General features: G+C 45.4%; 1 long non-coding RNA gene across 2 annotated transcripts in view; it reads left to right on the top strand.

Annotated features, from left to right (window-relative positions):
• LOC125970757 (uncharacterized) overlaps window positions 1-15,316 on the top strand; it is a 38,326-nt gene extending 23,010 nt beyond the window's left edge. The window contains exons 5-9 of one of the 2 annotated variants that reach the window (XR_007482259.2): window positions 286-481; window positions 7,624-7,690; window positions 10,545-10,625; window positions 12,937-13,135; window positions 13,743-15,316. This is a non-coding gene — a long non-coding RNA (uncharacterized lncRNA). The remainder of the gene's footprint in view (window positions 1-285; window positions 482-7,623; window positions 7,691-10,544; window positions 10,626-12,936; window positions 13,136-13,742) is intronic. The other variant, XR_007482258.2, reaches the window with a different exon arrangement.
• The last annotated feature ends 772 nt before the right edge of the window (window positions 15,317-16,088 follow it).

The raw sequence follows: 16,088 nt of genomic DNA, 5'->3' as shown, positions 1-16,088 counted from the left end.
TTTTGGGGATTCTCCTAAAAATCCCATTCTACCAATGAAATTATTATTAATGCTAATGCTAATACCTTTGGGTTATCATGAAGGAAGAAAAACACTATTGTGAATATTTTATTGTGATGTGGAATGTAGTCACCATTTTACTCAAAATCAATATATAAAAACATAATATATTAAAGCCAATTCTGTTGACTTCCACACTGAAAGTTAAAAATAATTACAAATACTGGAAAAAATGGGAACAAGAATAATCAAATCTATCTATTCTTTTTTTTGTTTTTTTTTCAGCTTCAGAGCAGTGTCAAAGATCCTTCGGTGTCTTTTGGGAGCCACTTGGCTGAAATACTAATGCAGGCAGGCGGCTTTGCTTGTTGTGATGCCTTTTGACCTGTTGGCTTGGAACTGCCTCAGGCTACTAATGAGAAGGCTCAGTCAACCACACCAATATCAACTCTGCATAACAAGAGACTCGCAGAACAATCAAGTGAGTATGTCCCGGACGATCAATAATTCTACTTTATTTTGCAATCCATAATAAGGTAAATGAACTTCAAGGGTCAAGGTGAAACCTGCAGATTCCTTATATATTGATTTTGTGTGTAAACACTATATAGACAAGGTGGAGCATTAGAAAAAGGGGCACGGATGACCAATGAATGCCTTAAAAAAATGACATTTGTATGTGTCAGATACAATACCTCCTGTGATAGTTAGCAGATCCTTGTTTGCATCTGTTTTCATGTTGTGTGGTGATGAATTGAGCACCGGGTTAATTAGCAGCGAGAGCTCATCTCATTAGACAGCGGCTGGCATCGGTGCTGAGTCGACAACATGCGAGTCAGAGCGCCGATGATACATTCCTTCGCAGACCTTCCATTTATCGACAGTGACCACCTCACGTTTCAGACGGCTTACGTCTAAATTGTGCTTTTTCGTCTGCTCTTCAAAACGGCCTTTCAAAGACGTCATTTTTAGGCCTCTGCTTGTTTTTATTGAAAGTCGATAAGTACTGACTGAAAAAAAATCTTGACAATTTGGTTTTGCATTTTTTTAACCACATGAGCTTTGTCGATAATAGTCCAGCATAGATCATTTAAAAAATTAAAAAAAAAAGGCCTTCACCCGCCCCCATCCACCTCCTGGATGTCTTAATGTCTTGTGCATATTCATAGCTTTGTTAAATTTCCCATCAAAGTGGTTGGCAGGTCCCCGGCGTGAGCTGTGCCTCATTTTGCTCCATGAATCATTCATGCTGTTTAGCTCACAGTTGTTTGGGTGCATCTGGCTAAGGGAGGCAGGCGCGAGACGAGGCCAAATGGAGAGACCACATGGCGGCTCCAGATGTTTTGCTTTTGTATACGCACAGCTCATAAAAAAAAGCAAGCGTTGCCACCTTAGCGTCCTCACCATCTGGGGCAAGAACCACGAAAAGCAGCCCATCGTCCCCAGGTGAATTCATGCTGACGTTGTTTCAAAACATACGAGGTACTTTCGGGCACATCAAGACAAAACAAGATAGCAATCACTTGATCATCGATGATGTCGTTATTTAAAAAGGCAAATTGAATTGCCTCCAGAAGTAAGCAACTGTTGACGATTTCCTTTCCTGGTTAAACAAAGACCAAATAATTCGAATTGCTCGGTCAGGCAACAAGAATGTAGCCGCTACAGTTTGATGACAGGAAATGTTCGACAAACCCTCATTAGGCTTGCATCCCTACTGCCGAGTCAGCGGTATGATATCAGACCATGAAAAAAATGCAATGCGCTCTTAGATGCTTATGATGAAACATTGCAAAATCATATAAACAGTATACCGATCCCTGAGGGACACCACATGCAATTATTGCCAGTGTTTTCCTATTCATCTTATATTCTTGAAACGCAGAGGAATAGGCAAACAATTGTCCAATGACAAAAATGTGTGTAGCTCTTAAAGTCCCAATGATCATCGTCACACACACATCTGGGTGTGGTGAAATTTGTCCTCTGCATTTAACCCATCCCCATGTGATTTTGATCCATCCCCTGGGGGAGAGGGGAGCAGTGAGCAGCAGCGGTGCCGCGCTCGGGAATCATTTGGTGATCTAACCCCCCAATTCCAACCCTTAATGCTGAGTGCCAAGCAGGGAGGCAATGGGTCCCATTTTTATAGTCTTTGGTATGACCCGGCCGGGGTTTGAACCCACAACCTTCCAGTCTCAGGGCGGACACTCTACTACTGGGCCACTTCCGTCCATGTAAGAATCTAAAACGACAATAATTCCAGGTGTTCCAATTTGCTATATTTATATCAGCCTCCATAGAAATAAGCTAACGATTCAAGAGGCACATTTTGTTGCTGCTTAAATATTTCCTCTTCTAAGATCAGAAAAAAAGAAATCGTTTCTTCAATGTTAATCAGCACCGAGAATAAAGCAGTCGTCATGACGTCTAAGAGCCGATGTTGAGTTTTTCGACAAAGTTTCAAAATATCCGTCTAATTCCGAGTTGTTGTGAGCGCGTGGGCTTCCATGTTGGGCCCCTGTACACATCACAGCCATTCCCAGATCGCTGCCACTCTCAGTCAAATCATTATTTAGTCCTTTTGTAAGCAAGCAGTGTCCCAGATCGCAAATTAATCTTTCATACGTTTCCAAGATCCAGCCCTCTGTAATCCCGACACAACAAAGCGCAGCAAGAGAGCCTATAAATTATTCATTCATTTCTCATGAAAGCCTTTCGTTACGTCTGTCGTGTTTCACTCTTGCGAGGAAAAGCCATTGATCCTTGCCTTCTCCGTGGTGACAGAAAAGAACAAACACGTGACATCACACGGTCGCGCATTTCTCCACGCTCGCGACAGATCGGAGGCAAATGCCACAGTAAGGCAAAGAATATTACGCCCGGTGCGTAATCGCTACACGCATTACGTCTGTAAACGCCTCGCCGTGCTCTTAACCGATAGCCGCAAGTGCCACCTGAGGGAAAGTCGCAAGCGGCGGGCGTGCAGGAAGTCACCAGCGCCTTGCCAGAAATCATTTTTCATCTAATCGGCATGTCTGACGTGTCGACTTCATAATTTAGCGCAACGGGATGAGGAAAACAGCGTTGTTAACAAGAAAATGCTTTAAATCACAAGCGCCGAGTAAATTTCGTGTAAAATATTCATGTGGAAAGTGTGTTTGTGTACAGGGAACAAAGGGCGGCCGGCGTGTTGTACATCTGACAGAGCTGCAGGCCACAATCTCTCTCTCTCTCTCTGTGTGTGTGTGTAACGTGGGGAGGGGAGGGGAGGGGAGGGGAGGGGGAGAGGGAGAGAGAGCGCTTTCATTTATAATGTATAGAGCTGCCAGAGAAGAGGTGTCGGGCCTGCTCAGGTTCTGTGCTGTGCTGAGCTGAGCTGAGCCTCACTGGCTGGTCTTCAGCTCAACCTGAGCACTTGCCTTATTTACTTTAAAAGCTTTCCACTTGTTTGGAAACGCAGGCTTAATGGATAAGACAGATCCGATTCCCTTATACCGGGAATTTTACCAGAATAGATGGAGTCGCACGTCATAAGTTTACTTTAGTGTCTCGTAAGCGAGGATGGAATCACTCGGAGCACTTGACTGTTGGCAGGATGTTTTTTTTTTTTTTTAAGGATCTTGCTTCTTGTGGCCGTTAGCAAAACCGTGTACAATGAGGCACTCTTTCTGATTCGTTGGAACTGAGATTCATCATTTTTGGACTCGTATTACAAGATATCTTTTATGATGGTTCCCATCTTGCTAATCGTCCACCTGTATAAAATGTCTCCTTGCTAGCTTAGCCGTACAACATTTAGGCACCTGCGCCTTGCTTTGTTTTGGTCTGATGTCATTCTGTCACCTTCCCCAGCTGCTTTGCCATGACACCAGCGGCTAGCTAGCTAGCTATGCCCGTTTCGAGCGTTTTACAGAAGAAGAGTGGCGGGTGCCACCGTTGGCCCACTGTCAGTGCCAGGCAGAGATGAGCCGCTGTCTGTGTGTCTGTGTGTCTGTGTGTCTGTCCCGCTCCGTGCGTGCGCTGTTGTTAATCCTGCCTGTTGTGCTTTGTCAAAGCTGCTGTTTGAACAATGGAGCTGTCTTTTTGTCCGCTAATTTAGGAAACAAACATTCGTCTGCACGGCAAACAAGCTCTCTCAGGAAGTGATATTAATAGGATAATTAAGCAGATGGTAATGAGCAGGATTACTGCTAATTATGACAAGATTTGTTTTGGCATTTGCCTGAGAGGCAGCAGAGTGTTAAAGTCAGCGCTGCATCGAGCGAGCGAGCGAGCAGGCGAGCAGGCGGCCACCTGAGTAAACATGCCGGGATGCAATTTGATTGATCAATTTACAGATTCTAAAGAATGTAAAAATATTAGGACGACGTCCTGGTCAGACAAGAAAATGAATGGATGAATGGGTGACTCAAACTCGCCTCTCCAAAAAGCAAAGTCAAATGTCATGCAAAATTGGCAAATCATTTCTTTGAATGCATTTCAAATAGTCGAGTCTTGCCGCATTTCTAGATGTCTGAGTGATTTCCGGCAATGACTGTAAAAACAGGCATTGTTATTCAAAGCCAAATGTCTCACCCGCTGAGGGAGGGCAATTTAAGATTTGATACATTTTCCTGCAAGTGGCAAACAAGGGAAGCAAATCTTTATCGTCAAACACGAATCATTCTGTGATCGCATCTTTGTCGCTGAGCTTCTGCTCCCTTTGTTAGCTACAAAAAGGGAAAAGTCAAATCTGCCAGAGTTCTTGCAATACTTTGTCATTCGCCGGACTGTTCCATCTCGCAAGAGCAGTCGTCCGACATGAGATTCAATCAGAAAGTGACAACAAACATGCCTGGTCGAGGTGAAGGGGAATCTTAATGCGATTCTCGCTGAAGCTCAGACAGTGAGCCGCCTCCATTAAAGCTTGCCACGCGGCCCCGATAAGACAGCTGAGTCTGGGATTTACAGCTTTGGCTTATCGTCATCTTCACACACTGTCTCACCGAGAGCAAAGTACACCGCCCCTAAATCCTCCGCGACCGCGAACCCAGTTTGTCTTTAGGCTCGGGGTGCAGTCCAAATCGCTACTCGCAGGTACTCGGTCGGCTTAGATAGGAGCCTCGGCGCTCGACAGCCCAAAAACGCCAACATTTCGCATTCCGTAGCGGAAGCTGGGCGGAGATTATCGAGAGGAGAGAGAGAGACGGCGAGAGTAGTGTTTCAGAAATAAAATTGCTTTTATTCCAGCCAACATGTGTTCCGCGAGATTAACGCATAATCTTACAACGTTTAATAAGTGCCGCCGCTTTGTGGGCTTCCGGCTGAGGCGGTAAAAGTGGAGCACGCCTGCTCCACTTTAAATCCTGTTTATTGAATTATAAAGAACCTTAAAGGATCACCAGTGTGACTCATGCGTTTCAATACTTTGTCGTCGTTGTCGTCGTCGGATGTCCAAAAAATGTCATCCGTTTTTTTTTTTAATTTGACAAATTCCTTTTCTAAATATAAAAGATGGATTGTGCAAATCCACACCAAGGCTCAATAACTGAAGAATTAGCGAGGGTACCGAGCGTAATGAGCACTTCATTTAAGACCAAAGAGACAAAACGAAGATGGTTTGCCCCTCAACTATCATCCGAGCATGAGGCCATACTGGAAATCCCCAACCTCAATTTATGTAATCCAAAGCCCTCGCATGAACTTCATCTTGAGCTCCGGCTTTCAAGGCGTATTTGGAAGTTAAAGTCTCAGATCAGATTTGGACAGATTAGAATTAAGAGTTGGGAGTCTGGGAGGGGTGGATATGAGGATTTGCGCTGCTCCGCGAGACGGCCTTGTCACTGATAAGTTATACTGAGCCGCCCGCGGCTAAGAGGATTGGTCGGACTAATCCGAATCAAAAGACATACCATGTGAATTACATCTCCAAACAGGTTCGCTGACAAAGATTAGGAACGTGCATGTCAATCCTGTCATACTCTACTTGCTGCTAGAAGATGAGCCAGCAAACACAAACGTGCGCTTTGTAGCCTGCTAGCTAGCTAACTTGCTAGCTAGCTAGCTAGCGCCCGCCTGATCCAGCTGGCCGACCAAAATCTGCTTCTTTGATTGCACCCGGCTTTTTAATGTTGTAGAAGATCAAAGGAGCGAGTTCAGTTCAGATGGCCACCGACGTTTGAAGCGAGAAACCTCAAACTGGCGACATTTGACTACATTTCTTGAATCGATTATGGCGAACGTAGCTTTGGGTTGATTCGTCACCGTTTTGCCTTAGGATGGTCATTTCAATGAATTGATGACATTTCTCAACTGCTGAGATTGCCGTGAGCCTCTCTAACCCAAATTACCGGATCATCCGACACCCACAAACTATCGTAACCTCCCCGCTACTCATTTTCTACCAAGGCATCTGGCACCATGCGTGACAATACAAGGCTGGCTTTCTGTTAAGACGTCAAAGAATGTTACTCTGCAGTGGTGAAAGAAAAAGAAGCTTTTCCTTGCTTGGCTCCCTCTCCAGAAGCACTGAACAAACAAGACTTGTATCCCTGGCCCAGAAATGCTTCAAAGAGCACATGTCTGCTGGGACTGGCTGTGAAATGTAGAGCAGTGCTGGCTGGCTGCTTAGGTTTGCATTTCAGCCAGAGTAAGCGCTTAAGAGGACTGCAGAACCCTGGGCGGGCAGAGCGAGCGAGCTCTTAAGCGGCCGGCCAGAGTGCCAAAGCTCTCGCGCAGCAGCGGCCGCATCTTCACACGGTGCAATTGCGGGCCAGTTTCATCAATTATTATATCATCTATTTCCGTCCGCGTGATCAAAAAGACACGTGAGCCCGACTTACAAAGTGGGAAATAATGCCACGCTTTCAAGATAGAATTCATCTGTTGGCTCTTCCCGTGTACCGACCGGGAAGAGATGGTCGTTAGCTCCAACCCATCCCATCAGGGCTTGTGAAGAAATGCAGCAAAGCTATTTTGTTGCCGATTGAATAGATGGAAACGCCGAAGGGCACGGTGTACAGTAAATGGAACGCACTGAGACAAAAGCAGCAAGAGAGAACGAACGTAAGAAGAAAAGAAAAAAGCATCAGGCAATTGTGCGCAAGTCTGTGCAGCGCTACGGAGCGCAGCGCTACGGAGCGTGCCCAATAGAGGTCTCTCACTGCACTATAACGGCTCATAAAGCCGCAAATGGTATTTCCACTTCATTCAGTCTCAAGGCCGGCTTCCAAGCAGCTCTTCAGCGTTGGAATTGAACCCATTAGCAATCGATTAAAGGACCAGCAGGCAGTCACTACTCAGCCGGAGGGAGGGGAGGGGAGGGGAGGGGGGTTGAGCTGCCGTGAAGGCCAACAGAGGCTCCTGGGGATTGAGGTTCAAATCTTTGTTTATGTTGAAATCGTGGCAAGCTACGCTAACCTCTGGATGGCCCCCCTGTGGAGATGAGTAGCTCTTTTTTCAGGCGGTTTTAAATATTGCAATTTTTCTTCATCCAATTCTTTTTTGGGAAATAATTCCATTGTATATATTAGGGCTGTAAAAATACGATCGAACATAATCCAAGTTTATTTATAGCGCACATTTTGCACCAGCTGCAGCTGTAATAAAGTACAACTGATCAATTCTATTTCTCCTTTTCAGAGAAGACACCAGAGGCGGCAAATCTGTTGACTCATCTCTGAGATCACCACTCCAATTACACCCCAAGGTAAGATTGCTTTATATATTTAGACATCTTGCATGAAGTCATTTTAGTTGCTACTATCTATTCTTTTGCACGTAAATCATTTTTAGCAATTGAAATGAAAATTCCTTATGCAGAGCCCGAGCGAGCGAGCGAGCGCTTTTGATGGACGTTTCACGTCATTGTTGTGCAATGGGCGACGCGTGCACATCCCGAAGGGACATCTGCTTTGCTTCACGGGCTAACCAATTTGATGAAAATATTCATAAGTCCAATCGAATCTTGGAGCCGTGGATATTTACCCAGACCATGAGATATGAATGATGAACAATCTGACCTTTGCGAGCAGATTTGAATTTCAATCAACTTTGTGCAAACCAATGCACGATGCTATATGAAAATGTAGAGTGGTTCCATGTAATTAGCTCAGGCTTACAACAATGTGCTCTGGTCATTAGCGCGGCTCCGTTGGGCAAATAATGAGCAGAGGGAGGGAGGGGAGGGGGGGGGCATTCATTCAAGTGTATAAAACCAGAATTCATCCTTCCCTCCAACGCTGTCAGCTTTTATTCATGGAGCCGACCTTTGTCTGCACCGGCCTCATAACTGACATTTTCAATTACACTGCAAACAACTTATCAATATGCATGGATTTGCCAGCCAATATCTGAGCAAACACAGTCGTTTGGCGAGCGGGGGCGGAGAAATAGAGCAGACGTGTCAAGGTCAGGATTTGGTTAATGAGGGACGGGCCGCGGAATAATTGAATGGGCCGAGCGATATCGACCGTTGAAGCAGAAGCGTTTAAAGCGTTGGCGATCGTTAAGGAAAATCCTCCCGGCCGCCGCTTTATGTTGTGTGGCAGTAATTTATGCACGGGCATCCAAGCGGGTGCCCGATGCTTGATGGCGCCGACGGCACAAAGCAATGAGTGGATTAGCCAAGCGCGCTTTCCAAACGCCAGCCGAGCGTGGAAGTCATCGCTGCGGATGAAGCGAGGGTGCAATTCTTTGAAATGCACGGCTGATAAATGGCAAGGTGCTGAATATGCGCTTTGGGCACCTTGCACAAAAATGGGCAAAAACGTGCGCAGAATGCCAAGGCTGCTGAGAGTGCTCAGTGCTCATTTTGCGGGCGGCAAAATGCGACGTGATGGATGGGATGCGCTTTCTGTAAACATGTGACTCAAAGGACGACGTCACGTCAATACTTCAGTTTGGTTGTTTGTTTACGCTGTATGACCCTTGCGATTTACTGCCGACCAGTCCTGGGTGTATCCCCAAAATGTCCAGAAGTAGCTGATACTGTATCAAAAGATAAATTAGGATTCCCACTTGTTACATAACATAAACCTAGATTGAAGATACATTTGGCAAAGGTCATCAGCCCGTAGTGTGCTAAACTGAGGCTAAGGCTAGGCGCTAATGCTGCTAATGCTGTGAGACGGAGAAACATGTCTAGTACTATTAAAAAGCAGGACACTGCAGACCCTCCAAGCTCATTTAGATCAGCAGTATGGGAAGCTATCATCTTGAACCTAAAAGCTCCAACGTTCCCATTGATGCTATCCAGTGCTAACGGCAACATTCCTTTAGCCTGCCCAGAGTCTTCCAAAAGCTCATTTCCCAGTGCCTCAAAATGCTTAATCTGCACCATGAACTGCTCAGTAGTTGTCGCGGCAACAAGCATTTCTCGTGCCTTGAACGATCTCACCGGGTTGAGAGCTGCCGGGGTGTGCGCCTAATCCCTCCCTCCCTCCCTCCCTCCATGTAATTACGGCTCCTTGCAATGACCACAGCATCTCGGTGCAAATCAGATTAGCCGCTATAAATCGCTCTCGTTGCTCGCAAGCCCATCAAAGAATTCCTTATCTCCGCCCAGAGAGCTAAACAACGCCGAGACAGCAGCACACCCGCCACCTTCCGCCCCCCTAAAGACACAGCCTGTTTATTTGCTCGGCGCAGGAAAGCAAGCCTTTTTCTTCATCGTACTCAAACCGGCCCGAGGCTGGGTGGGTGGCCAGAATGGAGGCGGGGCCAACCACATGCAGATAAGCACTTCCGTCACGTCTCCAGCTTCCTCACTGCGTCATTCCGAGCGCAACAACGTGATGTAAATAAAAGGTCGGCGGCCGTGATGGAGATGTATTACGCCTCCCCTTCCCGTCCAATTTATTCCTCGGGTCCTACATTTACAACTTTGGGAGAAGAGGAAGCGGGCGGGCGGGCGGGCGGGGGGCTGAGAGGAAATGCGGCTCTTCAGTGGGAATAGAGACAGGCTAAAGTAAAGAGGGGGAACAAATGAGGTCTGTGATCCTAGCGTTCCCCCCCTTCCTGGCCTCTTGCCCCCCATCGCAAGCCCCAATCAGGCTGAAGCAGAGCTCTCAGCGTGACAGCCAGGCTTTTGTTGCTGGCTGAATGGAGGTTAAATATCCCTCCAAATCAGAGCTCTTTGGCTTTCTAGGCCCATCGTCTGACAGCAAGTACCTTTCACATGCTAATGCACGTGTTTTTTTTGTTTTTTTTTGGGGGGGTTCTTTCTTTTCTAACCATGGCTGGACAGTGGTATCATGCTAGAGGATGATGAATAAAGCGAGTAAATGCACCCCCTCCCCCTTCAACTTTCTTTACTCACTCTTTTCTCTCATCGCCCTTCTTATCGCCATCACTTCGAAACCCCCCCCCAGAACGGGTTTAAAAGAGCACAGATGGTCTCTTCTGACCTGCTATTCATCACTTTGTCAAACGCTTTGTCACAATAATAGTCCCCAACAACAAGCTGGAAGATTTGATTTGTTTCTATTGACGAAGGCCTGTTAATTTAGCGAGCGTCTCATTAGGCTTAAAAGCACCAATTAATTCCTTTTGTTCTCATTAAGCGGCTAATTCCAAACATGAAGCGCCACGACCAATGAGGAGCCCAAAGCCAGACAGCATAGAGCCACTGGAGCATCAAGCAGGTAGGCAGAGGGAGAAAATTGCATCGTGAGCGAGTGAAAGTGATTGAGCAAAGGAGAGCCCTGACAAAGGCTTCTGTTCATTTGGACACAAACTTAACACTTGACAGCAGCTCATTAACTGATGGAGATGTCCCCCCCCCCCCCGCCTCATCCATCTCAAGGTTATCAGCATGCTTGGCGACAGTTTTCAGAATGAAGGCTGCTCATTGGCAAATGGTCACACATATCGTTTTCATCGAACCACAATCAAAACTGGGTCAACTCAATGTGTTGGCCTAAACACAGTATTTGGATTGAGTTTTGCGAAATCAAAACGAAGCAGATTGTTGTCTGCTCATGGCCACTTAAAGCGATTTGTTGAATGAAGCAAATTGACAAATGCATCAAGAACAAATAAATTCATTTGTAAATTACTGGAGCAGCTGTCAGCTGGGACGGACGGACGGACGGACGGACTCCAGTTAGCCGTCACGCTAACAAGCGATGTAAAAAATGGATCTTGACATTGTCCCACAGCTCTCAGGCTCTTCTTCGATCAAATGCAAAGGAGCCATCCATCCATCCATCCATCCATCCGCCATTGTGAGTATTTCTCATTCTGGGCAATTGGGTCGATGTGGAGATATTTTGCAAGGCTGTTTTCAAGTGGAACATGGACCGAGAAGAATTGAGCTGATATTGTGCAGTGGAAAAGTGCTTTCTGTATTAACGCTGAAAATGGAGGCCAGGTTTTTTAGTGTGGACCGAGTACATGAGTCACAGACCAAATATTTGGGAAGTAGAACACAATGTTGTTGTAGTGCACATTTTCGACAGGGCAAAATGGACGCACTCCGCTTGACTATGAGCTCGTCGAAGCTCCCAGCCAAACATCACAAAGAATAATAATATTTCCAACAAATTCAACACTTTCTCATCATTACTAATGGCGTATCACATGTAAACCTTGTGTTTAGTGGACTAAAATAGCGTCTGAACTTCCAAAAGACGCCAAATGGGAATCAGGATCGAGGCCAAAGAAACCTTTTAGGATGGCCGTTGCTTGCAGGTGTAGGGATGAGTGTTGCAATCATGCCACACACTTTCAATTAAAAACTCAGATGAGAAATTTCAAAACATGAAAGCAAGCAAAGCATATTTTTTTTTTTTTTTTTTCTTTCTATCTTGTGCCTCCACTCCATTATCAGAGTGCAAGTTGTCATTCCGGCCAAGGCTCATAATATCCAGAGATTGCTAGTTTGCTCGCCGGACAGCAGCGTCCAATTTGCCGCAGCCTTGAAGGATCCTTCAGCCTCTCCCGACAATTTAGCCAGGGAATTGCCGAGCGTTGTCTTTTGTCTGCTGGAGACACGGGGCAATTATCCGGCCCCCGGTAATGTTTCCCCGACTTTAATCTCCTGGCTGAGCGCGTAAAGCGGAATGGGTAGTCGGGTTTCAGAGCGCCTCTGGGTTCTATTAACACACAACGGCTGTTTCTGCTCGGCCGAGAGAGAGACCAGGGCAATCTGACAGACGCACGGATGTACGGACGGCTCTCCGCTGGGCTTTTAAGGAGAAAACATGATTATGTCATAATATATTTTTCAAAAGAGATCCAGTCCAAAGATTGCTCGTCTGTCTTTTCAATCAAATCTGCTTTTGTAAGGCTCCCTGGGAACACGGCCAGCGACGGATGCTTCGGTGGACAGCAATAAATAGAAACAACGTTTTACGAGTGAGAAACAGACTAGGGGACAAAAAAAGGAGGCCGGGATACACTTTCTGCAACAATTGAATCGAATGTTCTCATTGCCCCGGAGACAAAAAAAAAGAAAAGAAATTGCACTTTGGAATTCTTCATTGATGAAAAGCATCCCTGCTAGCTGCTATCTATTATTGACTGAAAGAGGAATTTAGTTTGGGTTGCCAGCACAAAACATTCAAATTCAATGAAAACAGAACGCAACTCAACAAAAACACATTTGGAGCCATAAAACCAAAACAGATGACACGCATTTATTTTTACAAACAGGTTTAACATTTTTCATTTGCGGTCCTGGCACAATCGGGGAGGAAAACATTTGTGGAATATGAATGAAGCAGCAAAATGCGCATGCTTGTATCCATCGCCGGTTGGCGGCCATTTTGCCACTCCCTATCCACTGAAAATGACATCACACTTGCTTCGGGCTCAAGCCACGCCTAATTGACAAATGGCTAGTTTCCAATGACTTGTGTTTCATCACTGTATTTCAAATGTCAGTTTAACAAATCCATATTTGGAGCAGTATACCTGTAATATGTGTATTTAGTTCCTCTCTTTGTATTGCAGTAGTCCGTCCGGTGTGTTGACCTGGATGTGGGCCAGAAGCGGGCTCTCAAAGCACTTCACGGTGATTGGAGTGGGCTACTGCTCTGTCGTCACTCAGCCTGGCAGGCGGGCGGGCGAGCTCTTCCTGGGAAGAAACTGTTCTTTTAACCACAAAATGGGTTCTTCTTTGCTTCTGTGTTTGTGGAGTTACTTCATGCAGGTGTGTCAGCGTAAATAGGCAATCAAAAACATTTACTTTGTAATACAGAAAAAGACATTTTTAATATAAAATGACTGAATATAAATAGGTTATTAATTTCATCCAAATCAAAAAGGCAAATGTAAACATGGGCACAAAATGAGGCCAAAAGGAAAAACAAGCTCCTGAGGAGCACTGAGGCTACAGCACATTTTGCCGAGTAATTAGTCTTGTTGCGTTATTACCGCGCCTTGTTCAAAGAATGTGTGTGAGTCGTTATGTTGGCATATTTTGCATAATAACGACGCTTGTCCGTTGCAGCATCCAATTCTTACCTTGGGTAATGAAAAATAAACATTTTGACAGAGGTTACGTCTGTGTTTGTTACAGATGGCGGCTAGCAGCACCTCTGATTATTATTATCATGATGTGTCACTTGGGAATCCCTTATTGAAAGTAGTTTCCAGGTCATTGTTGTGCCAATGCTATGTGATTCCACGGAGTCAAGTGCAACATCAAAAGCACACGTACAACCCCAAAAAAAAAAAAAAAAAATGATAGTCTGACCATAGCAGCAAAAGCAATCCAACCTAATCCAAATGAATCCTGTTTTTTTTTTTTTTTGCAGGCTTCTTCATCCTGGTTGGAAGCTGATGGCGGCTCGCCTTGACTGCTTATCTTCTGCCCGTGGTCGTTCGTCGGCTGTTCGGGCCTCGTCTTATCAGGGCCCGGCCTGCTCGGATTGGAGGGTTCGTGGGAAGTAAACATAGAACCTGTCCTTTGCTTATCTACACCCAGGAGGCTGCGTGTGCGTGTGCGTGTGTGTGTGGAGGATGGAGAAAGAAAAGCCTGTTTCCATGACAACCTCTTCCTTCACCCCCCTCTCTCTCTCTCTCTCTCTCGAGGAGAACCCTGGTGGTCTTTGTGTAATGCGATTCCACTAGAATGCACCGTGGATTAGAGCTCCACAGCCTTCGGGCCCAAGGCAGGCCAGTGAAGACATGATTACCCAGATCAAATGCTGTAATCACTTGGCACTGGAGGCTTTCACATCCATTCCAGATAAAACCGCAAACTGGCAATGCTCAGGTGATTAAGGGATTATTATTCTGCATTTCACCACGGTGACGACGGTCACTCTCATTCCCCTGATGTCAGAAGAAAGGTTGTGACCAGAACCCAGCGGCGCTCCATCTATTGACATTCAACCAACCACCCTTCAAATGTTCCTGAGGGTCTTGTCTCGGCTCCAACAATACAGTCGCAAGTGGAGCGTGTTTTTATGTTTGCTGTACAACACTCAGCATGGGCTCCTCCATGAGAACCCGCTGAAACCTCTCGAGGTGGATTCGGAAGGCGAGGCAATGACCCTCCCTCCCTCCGAGTACGCACCAATAGGCACTCAGAGGTACGGCGAGATATTCCACTTGTTTGATTAAGTGAGGAAGAAAACTGTACTTGAGCAAAAAGCTTAGGCTACAAATGTTGGAGGAAGAACACACTTGAGCCATGTGGGAAAAGAACGACTATAGCCACTAACAAATGGGCCCGTGAGAGCGGGCCTCGGCGCTTGGCTCCATGCTGAAAGCATCCGGCCTCGCTATTGTCAGCTAACAACAACATCTGTGAAGAGGTAGCCGTAAGAAGGAAGGCCTCACACAAAAAGTCCTAGAGGAGCCCGGCTGCCGAGGCCATTCTACTTATCCGCGCTCAAAAGTACTTGTCTACCAAAAGCCCACTTGAGAGAATGTAAGAGCGCTATTGCGTCATATTTCTCAAGTGTCACTGTAAAGTATTCCAAAAAAAAAAAAAAAAAAAACAATGGCAGCTTTTAACGCCACTACCATATGCTGATTTCAAACTTGGAGTCATTTCTGTCTTCAAGATGCCGTGCACCCACCCAGAATGCTTTCCTCTTATGTTTGCGCTTCTCCAGAGACACTTGTCAACTCTTGCCGCCATGGATTTGCTGCCATTTCCTGACATGGAATAGAGCAGTGTTTCCCAACCTTTTTTCATTCACGCCACGCCTTTTCATTGGAAAAAATCTCCAGGCACACCACCAACAAAAATATGTTAAGTGTGACACCAGCTTCTATATTCAAATCTGGTAGATTACAACAAAAGACGTAAAGTTCTATTCCTGTACATGTATGGAGAGTCGAATAATTGAATACAAATAAATACTAAATATTCTTTAAATTGTATTTCTTTTGTAAATGAAAGTGACGGTTTTTGAAAAAAGGATTTAGACAGTGTAAGTAATGAACTATTGAAAGTGATTGTGATCAATTGTGATTGTGATTCCCTCCCACACACGCACACACTGAACAGGAAGTTGCGTCACTGACTCGTCACGTTCGTGGATTGCTGCTATACCAGCCAGCACACGTTATGCCGACATTGATGTTTGAATTTTGCATTTGTTGGGTTATAGTTGATGGTGTTATTATTCCGAATGTGTTTGACTAAAAGGTTGATTAAAAAAAAACGTTATGCCGACATTTATTTTGGATGACACCAACTCAGATTCGTTCTTTTTTCAGTTCATATGATTTCAACCAGTAGGTGTCAGTAATACGCATTAAAGCAGGTGCCACCACGCCGTAAATCAAAACAAAGAAGAAAATGACGTCACTTCCCGTTTGCGAATCAGTTCATGGGTCAACTGCCTTCCTTCTCCCCGTGCATCAACGGATCAGTCAGGGAACTATGTAAGCCAGAATGTCGATTAACGATTTGCCAAGGAATGAAAGAACCACTCACTGAAACACCACTTCTTTTATGCGCGTTTTCTCCAAGCTAACTGCTAGCTTTATTGCATGAAGGGATGGGCCGTTATGCAACAAGGGGGAGATAGATGATGCTGCTCTTTGGGTAGTCTTGATTTTAGAACACTTAAAATAACGTGTATGCATATATGCGCCTAAATATTGTTATCCAATATATCTACTGCAATTTCACATTGGATTGC

The sequence above is a fragment of the Syngnathus scovelli genome, chromosome 6 (assembly GCF_024217435.2).
Source record: "Syngnathus scovelli strain Florida chromosome 6, RoL_Ssco_1.2, whole genome shotgun sequence".
Lineage (NCBI taxonomy): Eukaryota > Metazoa > Chordata > Actinopteri > Syngnathiformes > Syngnathidae > Syngnathus > Syngnathus scovelli.
This window is presented reverse-complemented; position numbering and strand designations above follow the sequence as displayed.